General features: G+C 51.8%; 1 protein-coding gene across 2 annotated transcripts in view; it reads right to left on the reverse strand.

Annotated features, from left to right (window-relative positions):
• The window catches only part of PTPRT (protein tyrosine phosphatase, receptor type T), a 585877-nt gene that overhangs the window by 412724 nt on the left and 167489 nt on the right, over positions 1–5664 (reverse strand). The gene's annotated exons all lie outside the window — the stretch shown is intronic.

The following is a 5664-nucleotide window of genomic DNA, read 5'->3' on the forward strand; positions in this document are numbered from 1 at the left end:
ATTTGTTCACAATTATTCAACTTTTTTACACATTATGCAAAGATATGACAAGAAAAAAAATTGAGATGTTCTAAATTAAAACTGCAGTGGGTAGAGAGTGAGAGAAAGAGACCAAACAGTTAGCCTGTTAATAGCTGTGAACTAGTTCTGACAAAAGACTGTTCATATTCTTGTGTATCTGTTGAGATTCAAGATTAATTTCCAGGTGGCTATTTCTACGATTATCCCAAAGAGAGAAGAGCCAGGCACCATGGCAACCAGGAGCCTCAGCTTATGTGCTCATGAACTTTCCAACTGCTGCCCACAGCCAACATCCGCAGCGCAGACACCTGCTGCTTGCAGACTCTACTGCCCCATTTCACCTTCTCCTGTTCCCTACGTCTCCAACTAATGTGAATCCTTTCAGAATAGCTTACATCTTCCTCCCCCAGATTTTATGTATAAAAACGCTTCCAACACTAGGAGGATGGACATGTCTGTCTTTCCTACCCAGCTATGCTGCTGGTGGTTTAGGCTCCATGCCCCTGTCTGCCAGCCATGGCCTAATAAACATCCTCTGCATTCTAGAGCATCCTAGATGCCACCACGCAGAGAAACAGAACATCCTCTGCATTCTAGAGCATCCTAGAAGTCCTAATACACATGCCCCTTTTAGTCAGTAAGGACTAACCACCCCTCTCCAAACAAAAAAAGATCATGTCCAGCTATAATAGAGAGATTCATTTTTCATATGAACAAGATCTGTACTTGGTCCTTTTAAAGTATTTGCCTCCCTCATTAGAATATAAGCTCCATGAGAGCAGGGCCCACATGCATTTTGTTTGCCAGCCATTCCCCAGTGCCCAGCACCTTTGCTCAACAAATGTGTGCAAAGTAAAGAACGAATAATTTAGTAGTTAACAACTGATGAATGTTGTGGGAGCTGGGCAACAAGGTGTAGGAGGTTCGCCGAGCAAGATGTCCACAAGAAAATGGAGATGAGAAATGACGTGCCATCCTGATGGATGAAAGGCACCCAGAGGAGGAGACGGGGCTGCTGGCCACACTGGAGCTGAATGTGGGTGTTCACACAGAGAAGGAGAGAAGCTCCTGGTGATGGTGTGGAGGGGGGATGACGATAGGAATAACCCTGACAGTGCAAATCTGGGCTGCCCGGGCCAGGCAAGCACGCTGGCCACTAGGGCAGTGGTTGGCAAACTGGCCCCTTGAGTGTGGCTCTTCCACAAAATACCACGTGCGGGTGCGCATGTACAGTGCAATTGAAACTTCATGGCCCATGCCATGGGGCCAAAGAGCCGCATGTGGCTTGTGAGCCGCAGTTTGCCGACCACTGCACTAGGAGATCTCTCTGCTGGTGGAATGATTGCCCCCAACTGCCTTTCTCACGATGGTCTAAGTGAAATCTCCTCCGCTGGCAGGAAGGGGCTTTTCTAGGAGACAAAGCTGTTGGCCCAGAGAGGCTCCTCAATAAAGGGGGACATCTGACAGCACTCTGGCGGGAATTAAGCCAGAACCTGTGAGTCTCAGACTCCAGGAGGAATTCTAGCCTGTAGCCCAGGTGTAAATTGGGGGCATTTACCAGGTGACTACAGCACAATCCAAGTTCTCACTTCACTAGACCCCGATTCCTTCTTTCTTTCTATCCTTCCATTCAAACCTCTGTCTACACAGGTATTAAGGCAGACCCTCCTGCTTGGGTGGGGGGAGGGGGCGAAACAGTCCCATTGCCAGCAGGTGGTCTCTGAGTAGACCAGCACACATTCCTCCATGCCTCAGCTGAGGGTAGGCTGGGCTCTGAGCAGCGGGAGCCTTGCACCTGCAGATGTGAGCCTGTCAGAGCATTGCAGGCCGAGCTTCTGACATTCCCTAGGCAGTCGGAAGGCGGTGCCAGCTGGTATTTTATTGAAGACACTCAGGGTTCACGGGGAAAAACCGATTTGTCTGAACAAATTCTTTAACTGGCAATGCCCTGCAAAGGGCTCTGTGGTCACACCATTTCCATCACGCTTCAATCAAGAGGGTGCTGGGGACATCACTGCACATTACCGCTACTGACATTTTCCAGCCTACTCCTCTTTGGTTAAAAAGTGGGCGTCCAAAGATGCCACTTAATAACCGTGGGCATCATGAAAATGTCACTTTGACATGTAGAAAAGTGGATTTACACACCCACCAAAGGTGAACTGCCTTAGAGGAAGACAGTCACAGCAGGTGCATGTCTTCGCAGGTCCCACTGCTGGAACCGAGCGGGTGAACAAGGAGCACTAGCCCAGGTGACTTCCGGGCACTGGTTCAAGTGGACCCACAGGCTGCTGGGACTTTGGCAGCACAGCTGGGGGCAGATCCAGTTCTGATGCCAGAGATGGGTGACAAGTGCATGGAAAATCCCAGGAATGTGTGCAGTGGCCCAGAGGTAACCCTGTGCTCAGGTGAAGCCGAGGTCACAGCTTTGGAAGAACAGTCCACCCCCAGCTGTGGGCCAGCCAGCTTTTCTGGGCAGGAGGCTGGGAAGAGCCAGGTGAAGTCAGGGCCAGTTGGGAAGCAAGGCTGGAGCACGGCTGGAGAGACCAAGGCGCTCCTTTGCCACTCCTGGGTTTCCATCTCAACAGCAGATACCGACGTACAGAACCTGGTGTCACCCTCAGGCCCTCCTCTCCCCACCTCCCCCAGAGCCTCCCGTCTAATTCAGGCCTAGACACACCGCTTCTATAAAAGACCAGGAGGAAACATTTTTGGCTCGGAGGCCAGAAGGTCTCTGTGGCAACTCCTCAATCTGCCCCTGCGTGCACGTGTCCTCCACCACTTCGCAAACCAGGCCCGAGGCCAGGGTGGCCCACAGGCTGCTATTTGCCAATTCCTATCTAACAAATCGCAGGCCTGTGCATTTTACCTTCTAAAATCCCCTTGAGTCTGCCCGTGTTCTCCGCCTCCTCGACGGCCCCGCTGGTGCAGCCACATCCTCGCCTGCCTGGACAACGACACAGCTGTCTCCTTGAATATTCTGTCTGTCCCCTACCGTCCTCCACCCAGCAGCAGTGAGCATCCTAAGATGCAGGTCTGATCATGTCCCTTCTCTGCTTAACACTCCCCAGGGCCCCCGACACGTTCCCAATGAGAGCCACACTCCTAACTGGCCAACAGTCCCTATAGAAACCAGCTCCATCCACATCCCAGCCAGTGCGAGCCTTGGGGGCAGTAGGTGACCTCTCCACTTTGTGCCTGGCGGCCACCACATGTCCCTCTGCCACAATCTGCCCCTTTCGTCCTCACTCTGACTACTCCCACTTCAGACATCACTTCCTCTGGGCAGCCACCCCCAAGTCCTGAGTCACCCCGAGTGCCTCCTCTGGACCCTCTGTGTGCTTCTCTGCTGAGTCGGCATCTGGAAGGGAGTCTGTTCATGCTCAGCAGCGCAGCCATGCCTTTCAGCACAGCGCCTGACCCGATGCCAGTGCCAGCACCTGCCGGCCGACTCGGTGCACCAGTGAGTCAATGAATGCCCTCTCTCAGGCAGGAGGACGGGAGTCAGAGAGCACCCAATCGGCCATCCTGTGCAGGGCCCTGGAAGCATGTGGCATGGGCTCCTGTGGCCCTGCCTGCCCTGCTCGGATGGCTTTGAGCCCTCCTGATGTGAACTAATGTGCTGTTCTGACCCAGCAGGTATCCCAGTCAAGAAAATGACCCGCTTCCAGAACTTTCTGTGCTTTTATAAGATGAACTAAGGTTTGGAGAGACCCAAAGGCATGGATATGTTTACACATTTTCCTGAGTAGGAACATAAGTGAATCTGTTAGCATTTCCTCTGTGTGATTAATTTATTAATTCCTTCATCTATTTGTTCATTCTGCAAATGTTCCCTGATCTGCCATGGGCATCTGCCCTGACCTGGCTGCCACAGAGGTGGCCGAAACCCAACTCCTGCCTTAACCATCTGGTGGGGGAGACAGGCCATTGTGACAGAGTGTGCTAAATGCCATGGCAAATGGATGGTCAGGGCCGATGCGGGGAGTAAAACGAGGAAGAATAAAACTGACAATAAAGTCTACTGGAATGTTCGGGTCAAGCAGTATTTTAGAAACAAGTGGAATTAACAGTCTGCAAAAAAAAAAACCCAAACAGGCCGGCACCAAGAAAGAGGACAAATATAGAGACAGTTAAAAAAATAACGCTAGATAAGTCAATTTAACACCAATGGCTGTTAGGACAGAACAGAAAGGAAACACCAAGCTCTTTGCAAAATCAGACCACAGCAGCATAATGTGGTTGCAAGAAAATCAACTAACTTTAAAGAGGTTCAGTCCTCAAAAGGTGCCAATCATGGTCACCTCCCAATGGGAGCTGAATGAATAAGACTCTTGGGACACAGGGAAGGAGGCAGCCTGGTGACACCACTCAGGTGGTGGTGCAGGTGCCCCAGGGGAGGGGCAGGGGGGCAGGGAGGGAGAGCCAAGCAAGCAGGTCTGAGGACATGGGGAGTCACACAAACCTGTTGTTTCTTTCCTGACCTGGGCCCCTCTCAGTGTAAATAAAAGGGTGTGGCAGATCTGTGATGTTGACCTCTGTGTGACTGAACTGCCACAAAGAGGCCGCCGTTCATTCCCTGGCATTGACGCTCTGCTCTCCTGTCTGGTGTGGTACCAGGAAGGGCCAGGCCACCAGACTATGGGCCAGAGACGAAGGAGGTCAACAGCACGGAGCTCTGCAGCTCAAATTAAAGAGGGATTGGCCAGAGGCAGTCACTGGAGGCCCAGGGAGATGGGATCTGTCCAGACCCAAGAAAACCAGCCGAGCTGGGCTCAGAGAGAGAGAGAGAGAGAGAGAGAGAGAGAATGCGCACACACATACACATGTGAATTCCTGATATGAGGAAGGACACTAGCAACCTGGAAGGCAGAGCCCCTCTAACCCTGAGGTCCTCACACTCATGCAACCTTAATGCCAAAACAGACCTGAAAGGTGATTCATGTCAACTCTTACTTCAGAAAGGAGGAAACTGAGGCCCAGAGAGGGGAAGTGAACTACTAGAGTTTATTAGTTCAGATTGGAATCCCTGGCCTTTCTGGAAACATGCCAGGCAGGGACACACTTCCACAGCTCCTCTGGCCTCCAGGACACACCTGCCCTATCATTTCACCCTCCTCGCCACCTCCAGGGCAGTGCACCTGGGAGAAGTCCCTGCCTTTCAGGAGTGCGACATCTGAGACTCAGGGATGTTTGTGCTTTTCTGAAGAGCACAGAGCAAACAAGTGGTGGAGATGTGATTCCAATGAAGGCCTGTCTGCCTACATCTCTTGTTGTCTGTAGATCCCCAGGGGCAGTCCACACCTCACATGCCCCCAACGGAATTGCTGACCTCCCCAGTGAGCCTGTTCTGTCCACATCCTCCCCACCCCAGCGCGCAGCCATCCAATGCTTGCAGGAGCCCAGGCCTCACCCTCCTCTCTTTCTCTCACCTGTCTTTCTCTCTTCTTTCTCCACCACCCATCCACCAGCACATCCTTTGGCTGGATCTTCAAAACATGTCTGAAATCCAATCCCTTCCACCAGCTCCTCCCTTACAGATGTTACCATCTTCTGCATTCTGGATTTGCAATGGTCTTCTCCAGTCTCTTCTCAACTCTGTAGCCTGAAATATCCTCTCCCCACGCAAGCAAACCATCTTAC

This window comes from Myotis lucifugus, unplaced genomic scaffold, assembly GCF_000147115.1.
Source record: "Myotis lucifugus unplaced genomic scaffold, Myoluc2.0 scaffold_16, whole genome shotgun sequence".
Classification (NCBI taxonomy): Eukaryota; Metazoa; Chordata; class Mammalia; order Chiroptera; family Vespertilionidae; genus Myotis; species Myotis lucifugus.